Genomic DNA, 15,407 nt, shown 5'->3' with positions numbered 1-15,407 from the left:
AGGGTCAAGTGGCGCGTGTAGCGAAAGCCAGGGCTAAGCCTCAGGGCAGCCAGTAACCAACAACAACCAAAAGCAAGCCCAAGTCTTTGCCAAGCTTTCAGCTGTTTCTGTTTCAGCTGCCACCCACTGAAGGGCTTTTAGCCCGTAGTCAAAGTCGGAGGCTGATACTTTGAGATGTTTTGTTAGAGAACTGATCCGAGGCGTTCGATCTTCATGCCCGAGTGCGTGGAGAGACCTTACTTGTGCCTGAACTTGACATGCATATTGTCTGCCCCTCTCTCTTGCCACATGCCTTGTGTGCCTTGCGTGCGTGTTGTCGCGAGTGTTGGTTGGAGGTAGGGTTGTCAGCCCCAACCCCAACCTCCCCAGTAATCAGTCTAGACTGCATTGGGCTCTCGTCCCACGTTCAGCATTGAGCGTGTACGCATACGTATTTGTATTTTTGTTTTTGTTTTTCTGTTGACTGGTTGTTCTAATTAATGGCTTAATTTGTTCACAGCACACATGGCCAAAAGTCATAAATGTTTTATTAGCCAATACCAAAGCCACACTCGAAAATAAGATGAAAAATTATTTTTAATAATGCCAAAAATTTGAGTGCAAGACTTATAATGATTAGTTCAATGGCAGCGCACACTTCAAAAATCACATTGAATCTCACTGGAGCTTTTACGTTATAACGTTAACTGGCACTACGTGCTCCTCTTACGTGGGACGTTAAATGTGTTTACGTTACGCTGAAAATGCCGGTTTTGTAGAGACAAAAACAAGCCAACAAAAAGCCGGCTCAAAGAGATAGCGGTGATCCCAAAGAGAGGGGCCTCGAATAGGGTTGTCAAGCTGCTCAATCAACGAGCAGAAAGCTGAAAGAGTAGATGAAGATTTTCTGATCTTAAGTTGTGTTTCTTCTGAAATATACTTCAAGGTGCAGTTAAATTGCATATAAAAGATATGGGAATGACTTCATTTATAAAAATGTACATCCATAGAAATCTCTCAATGGTTATTAAACCTTTATTGTGCAGCACCTTTTAAAGCCAGAGACAATAAATCAACATTTATTACAATGACTTAAAACATTGTATGTGGGTATGGTTATCATTGTACGAGTACTCATAATAATAATAAATTAATTTAACTGAGCCAAAGAGCGCAGCCCAAGCTAGATTCTCTTTTAACATGAAGCTCTTTTGGCATACGTTTGTGGCTTTTACTCTCTCTCTCTCTCTCTCTCTCTCTTTCTCTCTAGCGCTGACATCATCCCAGACACAGACTCAGAGCCAGACTCAGAGGTAGAGGCAGAGCCCCAGCCCCAGCCACAGACCGAGGTAAAGGTATAGCCAGGTGTCAGACGGAGGCTTATTTAATGCCTGGTCCCAGCTCGAAACTCTTTTAGTATAGCGTTGGCGTGCGAGACAAACGGTTCGGTTTTCCCAGCCAAAAGTACACTTCCACACATATCAAAACGAGTTCGTCTAAAAGAATATATTTATATATATATATATATATACACCACACAGTGTATATATATAGATGTATCTGTGTTTATACGCGAGTAGATACAATATTAAAACACATTAAAAATATACAAAAGCATAAAAAAAAGGGGAACAAAAAACAAGAGTAAACATTAAACAATTGTAGATTGTTGTGACTGATGTCTGAGTGAGCCCCGACCCGACACAGCCGACGCGAATTCAAGTGAAGCCAAGCGTTGAGTGTGAAATGCAAAACGGAGGCAACTCAAGACCCCAGGACAGACCCCTCCTCCAGGCACTCATTTTAGTCGGTCTCAGAGACTAAGCAGCAACAGTTCCGAATTGCAAAGAAAGTGAAAGATCAGAGACACACTGAAAAAGAAAAGCAAAAGGCCAAGCCAAAACCCAAGCCCAAGAAAAGGGAAAGGGTATACTCAGACTCAGACTCTCGTGTTGCATGCTCTCTCAAGTGCAACGCAGCGCAGAAGCTTTTTGGGCCTCTGCTCTGCCTCTCTCAATCAGGCAACAGCTGTTGGTCGACTGCATCGCCCACAGAAACAACAAAAAATCATTGAAATTTATAATAAAATATTTTCAATAATTTTTTTGTCCATTGCTTGGCTGACTACGCGTTTTTTTATTTAGCTAAAAAACACAAAAAAACTCCCCTGTACCACGCGTTTTTTCGTTGGTTTGGTTTGTCGAATTGTCATTGATTCATTGAGCCCCTTGTCTGTGTCGCTGAATGCGTGTGTGAGTGCTGGTGAATACATTCAAAAAAGCAGCCAAGCGACATTGATGTTGCCTGCTGCTGCCGTCCGCTTTTGCATCGGATCGGACCAGAATATAATGAAAATAAAGTTAAATAAAATATAATCTGAAACGCCTTCAGTGGACGGACACATGGAGTCACGGGGACCCATACTAAAAAGAGATATCAACACGCTCCACTATCGCGCGGACAGGTACGGTGCAATTCGTCTCTTTTTGATTTATTTAAGCATACATTTTGTTTGTCAGCATCGAGCAATAAATTATTGTCTATTACTATACGGTATAAGCATTGTAACTGGCATGGAAATTGTCGTTGATTGGAGATTGCCAATTTTTTTGGGGGGAAGAAAAAGAGAGGAAAATTGCTTTATAATATCAGAAAAACAAAACAAAGATTTAAGTTAACGAGACTCGATGATGCAATATATTTAGTAGCAAATTATGTGTGAGCGAGGCTCCAATTAGGGTTTCGAGATCTGAGAACTATATGTACCATAGTATACAGACCTAATTTAAGATGTTAATATTAACTGCTGGTAAAATGATCGGTATATGGTACAGTTATTAAAAAAAAAAATACAAAGTGGGCTTCATAGATTTACCTACAGTAGTTTCTAATAAAATAGCGTTGGCATGAAGCAGAGTTCATTGACTACCGCAGACTATACGAGTATCTTGACTTTTATGAAAATGATCTGTATAATCCGAATTAGCCAACACAACAAATGAAAGAATTACATTCTCTTTTAGATGAAGAAAACCTTTCCCATCATTCTCATAATTGTGACTCGCAAAAACCCCCTTCCATTTCTCTCCATTTCTTGCTCCATTTTAAAGTCAATAACAATGGAAAAGAATATTTTCTTTGTCTGACTTTCAAAGCTATTTCTCTCAGTTAATTATTTGGATCTTCATATTATTCGTATTCGGAGTGATATGAAATTTCGACTATTTCCATCATCAGAGCTCATTAGGGAATATATATTTCTTTGGTTAAACAAAACCTAACTCGATTCAATGAATCATTTATAGAAGGTTCAATGATTCTAGTGCCCAGGCATGAGTTCACATCATATCACAGATTGCCCATTAGTCATCAGATTGTCCAGACCAGACCCCAAGACTAGATCCAGTCTTACACTCCATATGGGGATATTTGTCTCTGTTTTTTAGTTCTTTTGAGAACTGAGAACAGAGCTCAAGTAAAATTTCCCCGGCAGGAAAGAGGAAATATCTGATTTATGTCTACCATATATCGAATGATTTGATTGCGAGGCCCACAAATGTCGCATTAGAGGCTCAGTAGCTTGTGGCATGCATTAGTGCAAATTACCATTTGGGCTGAAAAGGTGTTGGCCCCAATTGTCACCTCCGAAAGATATTGAAACGAACAAAAACTGGGCGCGGAACTCAAAGCTTATGGCATATTGCATTACCTCGTCAAAAAAAAGCAGCTATAATACTTGATTTCTTTACATATAGAATGGGTATATACATTTGTACATTCATACATAGGAGCATAGGTATATATATTTATGGGCACGCGCCTGCCTTTTTGTCAGTCTCTATCGCTGGAGCTGAATGTCAGAGAGTTAGAACTTGTGGCAGTGGCAGCCAACCGGAGGTTGACATTAAAACCATTTCAACACCACAGCGAGATACTTTTTAATTATGCTGACGGTTGGTTTCCCTCTGGGATATCAGCAGGGTATGCTGGCGTTTTAATGTGCCTCAAGGAATACCTAAAAATTAAATGAAAGAAATTCCATTAATTTTGAAATATTCCACTCTCTCATTTTGTATGCCAAAATCGCTTCAGACACACAATTTTGCACACCCTTTTTATCCCCAAAAATTTGTTTAATGTTAACTGTTGACCAAAAATTAAATTTTTGTAGAATTTTCGTATTTTGTATTCTCACACGTTTTTAATGATATTTTTGCACTTTATTTTGTGCACAATTGAAATTTATTTCTATTATTGTGTCAAAATATTTCGTGTTGTCCGGAGATTCCAACGAAAGCCATACCGAAAACGTTTCAAAGTCATAATTATTAGCTTTGCCTTTTATGGCTGAAACAAAAATAAAAAACAAAAATGAAACCCAACTGAAAAAAAGCATAATTCTTTATAATTCAATTTCAAGCCAACCCAAAGCGCTTCCAATGAACTCTGCCAAGCAAAATATTTATCATTTGGCATTAGGTTTTTAAGGGGACTGAACAGGATGTCCACAATGTGATTCATAGAAGAGACGGCTCGTCGGGTTGCAATTTCTAGGCTTGGCCAAGGTCGGCTTTTGGCTAAGATGATCTCAGCCAGAAGGCTTCTTTTAGCCGCAATGTTAGGCATCCCACTGGTATTTAAATTATATTCTAGTGCTATATGATTTCGGTCCTTTCATTTTTCATCATGCTCAGCAGCAGCAGTAGGCCTAATTAAACCATAAACACCTCAGAACATGCTACCATACTTAACGAATACCCCACACAGTGTATGTTGTGTGGTGCCGAGTGGTGTCGAGTGGTGCCGTGTGGTGCTGTTGATAGCTTGTGACCCACCCATCATCATCACAACTGCCAAACGACCCACACGAGCCTAGCCGTGCCGAGCCGAGCCGCGTTTTTCTTGTATCATTTTTCATTTGTTTTTGTACCGAGACAATGCCAAAATCAAAGAGCAGCCAAAAAGTGCAGCAAACAAACACCTCCACAAAAAGCCTCAGGCACAGAGATACTGACACAGAGCGGAGTCAGAGCCGGAGTCTTAGCGGATGGTAGGCCCAACCTATAGACATGTTTAATCAATTTAAATTACCTTCAATTAGGCTCTTTGTTCGGTCGCTTATGGTCGGTCGCATTGCGAAAAGTCTTTGCCATGCAACAGACATGCAAATGGAGAAAATTCCACTAATTTGTTCAGGAGATTCCTCGGCTTCTCGAAATGTATGCATCTGCATATCTCTGCACTCTAAAGAGTTGGCCAACGCTGCCTGGCAATTAAACATTTAATGCCTTCATTAGATATGCATAATGGCCAGAGACTGGAGGGAGGGACTGTGCTGTAAGTTTAGTGGGTGTTGGCTTTGTTTTTGGTGTATAAAAAATGCAAATTTCCCTTTGAGTCATTAAATAATTTATAAGAGAAAATCTAGTGTAGGGCAGGGCGGCACGGATTGTATGTGAATAGAATTTATTGAGGGCGCTTTGAGTGATATTTTGATGGCTTTTTAATCTGATCATAAACAAGTTCAATCTAACAAATACTACATTTTATTCACTCATCAAAAAGTATATAAAAATTTTATTTATTAATTGTAGAGGCTTGTTCGCGATGAATCATTGAATGGATTTTTTGCTATGACTGATCAAAAGTTCATTGAATGCTAAATTAAAGTTTTGTTTTGTAAGCTGACAAAAACCAATAAGCTTAAGAGATTTTTCGGTTTAAAATCCTCTTTAACAAAGCCATCAAGCGATGAGTTTCTCTTGCAAATGAAAAACGAATGACTCAAGACACAAACTTGGCCAAGAAACTGCATTGCCATTGCAATGAATGCATATAATTAATCTCTTTATCCTGGCACACACGGTGAAAGTTTTTGCATATCAAAAAGTCGGCACTCGTCAGCTGTCAGCCGAGCAGTGCAAAAGTCTAGCCCCCCTCTCCTCGTGGTTCAATTTAAATGAGCTATCAAATCCCAGGCACCCCAACCCCAAAGATGTCTGTGTCATTGAACCAACAAATCAAAGCCGCTTACCGAAAGTCCATACAAAAACTTATAGTTTATTGCGATCCGCGATCGGTGCTGAGGATTGATGACAACTCCGGCAATGCCAAATGACAATTATCAACGCGGCAGCGTGTCATAAAAAAAACCACACAAAACTTCAACTAAAAACCAGAAACCAGAGCCAAATGGCAGCAAACAAAAAGCCAAAATGTGTTTATTGACGTCATTCCATGTAGCCAACCAACCAACACATCGCCAGGCAAAAAAATGAACTCTTAATGTGGAGAAAATCCAGACATAGAGGACCTGAGGGACTGGACAAAAAGCGAGACAGCCGCCTGCCAACTGCCATCCGCCACCCGCTGGGCCGTAACCAAAGCCTATGCCAAAAAGTTGCTTGCGAATTGTAATAATTGCTAACAATTACAAAGACAATAAAGAGAGCTGGAAAAAATGAGAGCTAATATATCATAGACCATGTCGATACCTCCGAAGCCATAGGGAAAGGAAAGGAAGACTGAATGGTACTTAGGGGTGGAAGGGACTAGAGCAAATGTACCATAGATCCACAAAAGAAGTATCTTCCTATGTATTAAAAAAGTAGAAGACTGGGCTTAGAATCTAATTTTAGAAAATATTGGATGATTGTTGTCATCTTGTAATCAGCCATTAAACCGTGACGTACATATTGAGAACTATTTAATCTATCTACTTATATTCATATCTTTCCTTACCACTTTCTGTCATCTCCTCTTCGAGCATCAGCACGTACCATTTACACCCTGTTAAAATCACTCATTGCATGCCATTTCTCGGACATCAAACTCTGGCCATTGTCTTGTCTTGGGATTTTGCTTTGGTTTTCGGGTAAGAGACTCGACTGATCAGGGGACAACTCCTGCTGCTGCCTATCATATGTACAAACGAATGGGTGCATTGGAAGCCGTATGAAATCTCATTAGCAGCTGAGGGTTCAGTTCAGTTCAGTCCTGACTCCAGTCGCCCTGTCTCCTGTCTGTTTTTTTGCGCTTGCATAAATTATGTTCACGAAATTCTGCTGTGCTGCGGCGGCGGGGAAGTCACCTTTGGCTCTCGTCTTTCGCTCTTTTTTTGTTGTTTTTTTTGGGGCCTGGGCTTAAGTATGCTGCTGCCAATTACGAGCATGAAGGTCTTTGACTGCGCAATCTCAGAGCGCCCCGACAGCAAAAAAAAACCTAGAAAAATTTGTAACATTTTTTGTTGGATTTTCAGTTTTAGTTGGTATTCGGTATTCCTCTTTATGTCTCGTTTTTCATGGTTTTAATTTGTTTCGTCGCTGCTTATCCCATGGGGAGGCGAACAATTATTTTATATTTCGCCAATATTTTTGTGAATGTTTTTCACGCTCTTGAGTTGATTGGCTTGCAAAATGTCCGAGCAATGGCAATGAAAATTGCTGTACAATGTGCAAGATACTCGTATAAACGGGATTTAATCGGTTGCTCGAATGCAAATAAAAAAAAATGATAGCCAAGGCCCGGGGCTTAGTCCAAGTAAGTGTATCGCTTTGTTTGCATTTTCCACATGATTTCCACTATATTTTTCTCACACATTTTCCACTTGCACTTTTCTGCCATCGATTCGTGGCCAGTAGCAACTATTTTTTTTTTTTTTAATTAACTTCGATCGGTCCGCCGTTGGCAATTAACTTTTACACGATTTCTAAAAGGAAAACTCTGCCTCTGTCTGTTGATGACAACGTTTTTCCACCTGCTAACCCACATAGCCATCGTTCACTGTCTGTTCAATTAATTACCTTTTTTTTGCTGCTCACAATTAATGTTTTAATTTTGTATAAGCCCGGCAAATAAATCAGCCAAGAAGTCTTCAAGCAAAAATTATTATTTGCCAAACTCTATGATTAATTAGGCACTAAATTGCATGCAACACGCGCATCATTAAAGAATAAAACATAATTTTTTGCTGGCATGCATTCGGCAATGAAGAAATATTTAATTAACATTATATGAGAATGCCGCCAAGACTTTGGGCAAGAGATGAAGTATCACAGCAATTAAAATAGTTGTTAAAATTAAATGGAGTGGAAAAATATAAGAACTTATGTACAATATTTACCACTTTTTCTGAAAGATTTGAAGCTTTTCCATTTTCTAATATATTATTGGTTTTTCTGGTTCTGAACATTTTGCAATTTCAGCTTACCGTCTGGGAAATACTAAGCTTTAAATGCAAAATTTATAATTTTTTGCGTCATTTTTTGTTATTCAATTTTGATTTTAAAAACTCATTAAATGTCGAACAAACATCTTTTATAAAAATCCATTATAATGGAAATCATTTCTAGGCCGAAATCATTTTTAAATGGATTATACAAACAACTGTCTTCCATTATTTATTCTAATAAATATCAAAAACTTTAAAATTCTTCATTTTACCTCTATTATTTTAATTAAATTTACCTCTTCCTGTCCATCTAGGCCTAGACCCCATTATCACTAACCATTTAAACTTGACCTTAACATTTATTTAAGTGAAATCAATTTTCTGCTGCTGCCCAAAAATGCTGTAACAGGAAAACGCCCAGCGTTTTTAATGCGTTGTCTTGAGCGTTTTTTGATAGCTCAATTTCCTCAGAAATGGTTTACTTTTTGGGGCAGTTAGGAAAGTTCAAGTTGAAACATAATAATGAGGGCTAATTGGGGGAGAATTATACAACCGTGTTTGTTTATATGGCCCGATATGTAAATTTGTGTCGGCTGTGTTGCCGCTGACCTAGAATTAAAGACAGAAATGGCTTTTGTGCCGACTATTGAGGTGCGATAACTGGGTGAGGAAATAAACAATTTCGGAATTTTCGGTTTATTTGCTGGGCCTTGGCCTTGAAAATTAATTGACTTTTTGCAGCAGGAGGGAATACTGAATATACTGAATATGCTGTGAGTAACTCTCTATTTATCTCTCCATACATAAATTATTTATGACTCTGTTTAGTCAGGGGCCAGGGCCCAGCAGCAGGTGGGAGATGGGGGATTGGCTTTCATAAGACCAGACCGCTTTTTTTTTTGGTTACTCAATATCCAAATGCGGAACTGAAAAATATCGGTTTTCATATAGATACAATATCTTGTGGCACACAGCCACACAATCATCGATAATTTCCTTAAACTTTTTCAACTTCATTCTGTGTTTTTTTTTTCTCTGCGGCTTTCACTTTTCCATTTCGCTGCTTACTTTTCCTTAACAACTTACTTGTGTGTCGATTATTGATTATTGCTCTCATTTATGCTGTGACTCTGGGCTCTGCCGCTCTGTTGAAATGAAAAGTTTTCGCTCTGCTCTGCCATTTGTCATAATTAATTTCTGCGCTTTATGATTTAATTGTTGAAAGAAACAACACACAACAGGGGGGTCTCTGTCATACTGCAGAGAGTGAACGAACATTTTGAAAGTCATTAAGTTGGCTCTATGAATCGACATCTCGGTGTTATGCCTGCGCTCTACTTAGACCCGATGGTGTCTGTGATTGAGTGCTATTTCTGGTGATAAATCGACCAGAGCGAAAGCCCCAATCAATGGCAATCATTTGCTATGGGAAAGGTTTTCGCAAATTGAATGTCAAATGGCGCAGAAATCAGTAAGAGTTTATTTTATTAACATTACTCTTACTACGATTTTCTTGCTTAAAGTTAATTCATATTGACACCATTCTTTTCTATAATTCTCGTTCCATAAATTAACAGAATAAAATCTTAATAAGTGTTTTCCCCTTACATTCAGTAAGTACTATTTCCAAACATTGATTGCTGTCCAACATGCAGCAAAAGTCCCAGTCATCGCGTTGCCATATTTGCATTCGGGCTGTGGGTTGCACCACAAACCATCTCATTATATTCCGAATGGATTCGGAAAATCCGAAAGTATTACTTTGAACGCCTTAGCATGACTAAGCCCCTCGGACGGCAGCGTGTTAATCAGCAATTTAGAATATTTTGTTCGCTCTCGCAAAAATCCAAACACACACACAAAAGGTCTCGCGAACGGAGGAGGGCCCGCACAGATTTCATTTCCTGTTTCTTGGACATTTTGTTGGTCTTGTTATTGCCACAGCTGTTGGTACACCACGATAGCCCCCACCTTTCTAGATGTTAAGGTTGTTATTGCATTGCATTGCATTTATCATGTAACTCACACAAAGACGGACAGATTGACCGGGACCGCAAACGCGAACGCGGGGGGAGGCCCTTAGGAGGCCCGGCAAACAAGCTGCTGCTGCTGCATTGATTTCCTTTCTGCTATCTTGACAGCATTAACTTTGAGGCATACAGCATACAACCGCAGGGCCGCAGGGGGTCCGGAAGGGGCAACACTTCGACAGAGACAAACGAAATAAATGCGCGATCGGGCGATAAACTATTTTTAAAGACAGCCACCAAAGGAACAGCAGCAAAAGGCTACAAATAAAGGAAATCTGTGAAATTATTCATTTAAGAGTCTGGACACGTAAATACCCTGTAGATGAGGATTAAGGGTGGCAGAAGTAGGATTCCACGTCCATATTGCTCATGAGAAAGTATTACCTTTAAATTTGTTCTAGATTGTTGGTTTATATTTTCAAAAACATTTGTATACCTACCAATAGATTCGGTGAGATTCGGTATTCGATTCGAGCCTTCAGTTATAATCAGCGTCTCAGATTTCTCATTGCATCGAATCACTCGCCCAAAAAGGACTGAGCGAAGCAGATCGAAATAGCGACGGACTTTTGTTTTGCTCAATCGTGAACCCTTAAGTTCTTGTAAATGCAACAGCCAATATACCCATCGCCATCTTTAAATACAATGGGCTTTCCCAAAGACACCTTGAAATGATTTCTCACACAGCGAGACAGAGACGGCTAAAGCTGTTGCTGGAGAGTTTAGGCCCTAACAAGCTGCAGCACTTAGGATGCTGGATCTCCCCGACTGCTATATAGAATCTGCCTGTTCCTCTGGTACTTGCAGCGATTCTTAAGCCGAGAGGAGGAGGGCCTAGTCACAGTCCCAATGGCTGTTTGTTTAAGGCCTTGGTTAGCTTTAAAAGGAGCTAGAGCTTATTTCCTGCTGTTGCTATTGCTGTTGCTGTTCTAAGCAGAAGGCAGAGGCATCCTTTTGTCTTCTAGCCAGAAGGCTGGGAGAGCTTGTTAGTTGGACTCTAGCTTGGCTGCTGGCTGCTGGCTGCTTCTGCTGTCTGTTCTGTGCCATTTCAAGTTTGTCGCATTGTACGTACCACGCTGTAGTTGTAGTATTGACCATTTTTAGCCTTTTAAGTACACTTTGGTCATTGTTAAGTACTTTTGCGTGTCAGGGGCGCATTCGACTCCTCTGTCTCTGGTTCTGACTCCGACTTTGACTCTATGGCTGTGGCTGTGCCTGCCTTTGGGGGCACATGTTTTACTTGGTTATTTATGGGCAAAGTGTCAGCGCTAATCAAATGGCTGAATCACAATCTATTTGGTATGTGTCTTGCATTGCATTGTCTTGTATGTTTTGTACTACTATTGGTCTAAAAAGGTCGAAGAACCACAAATTCTATAAGAGAAGAACCACCATATTCTGTGCATATTCTAGACCATTTTCGGTCTAGACAGATTTGAATCTTCAAAGCTATAAAGACGTCCAGTTTCCGAGTATGTAGCTGAGTTCCTTGATATGGCTTTTCCCCCTCACAGACCACAGTCCCCCGTTGGGGGAGACCCCAGACAGAAAACCATAAACTGCAGTTTTATGGCCAGTGTGTGGCAAGCCATGCGAAATGATCCAAATGACGCAATATGGCGACATTTTCAAAATGAAAAAGAAACCACATTCGTTTGATCTTTCTGCAAAGCAAACACACACACGTGTGCCCCGAAAAAATTTGTCATCGCCCACGCAACGGGATTATAATAGAAATCTTTGGAAATCTGATCATAAGCTCTCGTTCAATGACTGACATCCATCAGAATCACATTAGACATTACGGGGCAGAGTTCCGCAGCCGCAGCCTCAGCTTCAGCCTAACCTTACTCAATCGCAGATCCCACAAACCGATGGCACGAAACGGGTTCTACGGGTCAACGTTTTACGAATTAACGGGGAGTTCGCAAAAAGAAAAATACGAATGGACAATCAATATGGAAATTAGCCAAAAGAAAAGGAAAGAATAGGAGAATGAAATCTTGGCTAGCCATTGAACCGGCTTAATGATCTAATAAGTTGAGCGGCTCACAGAACAGTATATGAAAAGATTACAAATTAAATAAAAGCCGGAACTAATTTACTAATCTGCCGAGGTAATTGGATTGAGAAAGTTTAAGGCAAAATACATATGTAATAACAAGCTGGGATCAAAAGAATTATTATTTGTATAATACAAATTATGGATTATGAAATACAAATTATTATTTGGCTTGTATTATAAATGTTTGTTATCTACGCTTTACTACCTTTCGTGGAAAATTTTTCTATTTATTTATTTATATTAAAAAGTTTAACTTGAAAGCAAAATTCTTGATCAAATTAATATTCAAATTTTAAACATTATAATTGAAGGCCGGTTGCATTTAAAGTGTCAAAACTCAAGACACATTATTTCTGTTAAGACCCCTTGTAAAATATCATTCGAAGCGGCTTCTTCTTTTGAAATATACTTGAGCTCTGTTTAAAGTTCAAGCAAGTATTTCTTTGGCATTCCAGCAACGTAAAAATGAGGCTGTCATCGATTATCTTCAGATATTATTTCCGCATGCAACTGGAAAACAACAAAACAACCAAAAACGTTAAATAAATAAATAATGAAAATTGAAATTTTGTTTGCATTTTGGCCAAGACAAAGAATGAACAAAGAGCAAAGCGAAATTCACTCAGAAAACAAAAAAATGAATTCCAGCTGTCAAAAGGCTGTCAGACTGACGAATTGCCGGACCGTTTTGTCTTTTATTTTTCCCCCCTTTTACCCTTTTTACCCCTGGGCTTTCGGTTTTTCTGTTGCTGTTTTTCTTTCATTAAATGCCCTTTGCGCTGGTTGTTTCGTTCGTACAAACAAAACCGAAATTACACAACAAAAAAACACCAAAAATAAAACACGAAATTAACCGTTAAGTTGTGTAATTTCACCCAAAAATGCTAACGGCAAATCAACAAGTCATTCCGTTTTATTAACAGCAGAAGATTTTGCCGTTCTCGAATGAGTAAGTGAAAAACACAACCACAAAACAAAAGACTTGAGCAACGAACTTGTTGAAATGGGAACAAGAAAGTTGTAAACCGAAAAACAGGAAGCATCGCTCTGTGGCTGAAACTTTTGATACCCTTCAAAACTAATCTCCTTAAGAAAAATACAATATAATATGGTCAGCCAATGTCTGGAAAAAAATAGAAACGGCAGACTTATAGCCTAGGAAAATAATTCACTTTTAGTTTTAATATCTTTGACTTCGATATTTAGTGACTTCTTTTCTAGGCAGAAAAGAAGATTCTATGCAAAAGTTGTAAGCCAGAAACTGATAGACGGACATCAAATATCACGAATATTTGACTTTCCTTCTGTTGGTAGCAAATATTTAATACAAATAATTATACCCTCTGGCAAAGGGTAAAATAAAGAACAAAATTATTGTGACTCAATGGTCGCAGGGGGGAAATTTTATGACAAAACCACATTTCAGACGTCTGTGGATGATTTCCAGTTTCCAGTTTTAATTAGCATATTGATGCGAGTATCAATGAGAGAGAGGCCGGGGGAGGGGGAGGTGCTCTGTCTGACGCCCCCACACTGGTCGCTGATCAGTGGAATGAGCTACAAAATTAACTTTAATTTTAGCTGAGAGACGCTGTGAGTGACCATCAGAGTTGGGTCGACGCGACGCTCGTCGCCTCTTGAGAGACAGAAACTGGTTTCCTCTCTGGCCAACCTACAATAGCAATAGCAGCAGATGGGACTGTGACTGTGACTGCGAATGCGTTTCCAACTGACGTCGAGTGTGTCAGTTGACGAGGATGGGTATACGAGTAGTATAGTGTATAGTGTTGGGGTCTTGCCTGAAGATCTAAAGCTAAACATGGTATTATAAAGTGGAACGCCTTCAAAGTCAAGTTCAATGACGTACTCCACTGCCATCCAAGTACTGAAAATATTCACAACAAATATCAGAAAAGGTTCGGTTTGGTTTGGTTCGTTTGGGGCGATAAGATTGGATGGGTTGTTGTACAACCATACAACCTATATGGCAATGACGGAGCCAAACAAGCCAAAACAAAACGAGGGGGGACCTCTCTGCTTAGTGTAAGCCAAATTAAGCGGAAAGAGCAACAACTAAGCGGCCAAGCGGCGACTTGTTAAATAATTTATGTGATAAGGCTGATTGCAAATCGTGTTCAATTTGCATATCTGATAGGCCATAAACTGCTTCTGTTGCATGAAATTAATTCAGAAAAAAAAATGGGGATACTATTCGCTGAAAGGGTTGAAAGGGGACACATCCCCTCTGCCTTCATAGAACACTTGAATAATATGAGAAATTTGCTATATCTCATTGTAGTACTACTATTGTCACGCCTCACAAATCTTTTGACTTTCTTCTCAAACGACTTTCAAGCCCCTTACTCGATTTTACCGTGCATATAATTACGGCCACAAGTCCGTCCCACTGCTGCCATTCTACTGCCAAAGTACTTTTCGCTTTTGCTTTTTGATCAGAGCAGCGTTGCGCCCATTGTTGTTGCTGCTGCCATTGCCACTGCCACTGCCATTGACAGTTGGAGCAAAAGCAGCACGAAGAATGTGTCATAAAGTAGTGCAAATAAAGTGAACCGAAATCAAAAGAAATGTCAGAGATTTCTCACACAGCAGCTCTCCGCAATCTCAATCGTCGCAGCAATTGGTGGCAGGCAGCGGCAGCTGCCAGCTGTTTTGGGTGAAAGTTGTTTCTCTCTTGGAATTTCGCCGTCCAGTTTTTGGTACCTTAGATTGGATACTTTACGCGGGACATATAATTTTCTGTAATGACATTGAAGCGACACAATTGGTGTCGGAAATTGAACAATGAAAGTTCTGTTTTTGCGGGGAAATGAAATTAGAAACTTTCGACAAGTACAGATGCTGTAAATGAACTAAATAGGTACTTTAAGTACTGTATTCAAAGTACTGTAACTGAGAAAAGTAGAAGCTTCCAACGGGACGAAGACATGCACTCAGAAGATATCACATGTTTCCATTAAAGCCCCCTGCAGTAAGAAAGCAACACCATTTTTTCTATATACCATTTTGGGGACATCTCTCCATCTGCCAATTAAAATTCTCAGTCCCGTGGGTGTCCCGCCTGCGGGAGCCTTTAACCGTAATCAATTCCATTTATGTAAAAACAAGCCAGACATCGATCTATCTTAATCTGCAAACAAAATTC

At 39.6% G+C, this 15,407-nt stretch overlaps 1 protein-coding gene across 11 annotated transcripts in view; it reads left to right on the top strand.

Moving 5' to 3' along the window:
- The first annotated feature begins 1,380 nt into the window (after nt 1–1,380).
- Nucleotides 1,381–15,407, top strand: part of LOC108163827 (serine-rich adhesin for platelets) — a 40,834-nt gene continuing 26,807 nt past the window's right edge. For 3 of the 11 annotated variants that reach the window (XM_017299323.2, XM_033393270.1, XM_017299324.2), the window contains exon 1: nt 2,138–2,443. The gene's annotated coding sequence lies outside the window, so the exon portion shown is untranslated. Of the gene's footprint in view, nt 1,470–2,136; nt 2,444–15,407 lie in introns of those variants that run through there. The other 8 variants (XM_017299321.2, XM_017299322.2, XM_017299319.2 and 5 more) reach the window with 7 other exon arrangements.

The sequence above is a fragment of the Drosophila miranda genome, chromosome 4 (genome assembly GCF_003369915.1).
Source record: "Drosophila miranda strain MSH22 chromosome 4, D.miranda_PacBio2.1, whole genome shotgun sequence".
NCBI lineage: Eukaryota > Metazoa > Arthropoda > Insecta > Diptera > Drosophilidae > Drosophila > Drosophila miranda.
Note: the sequence above shows the minus strand (reverse complement) of the source record. Positions and strands in the feature narration are given on the sequence as shown.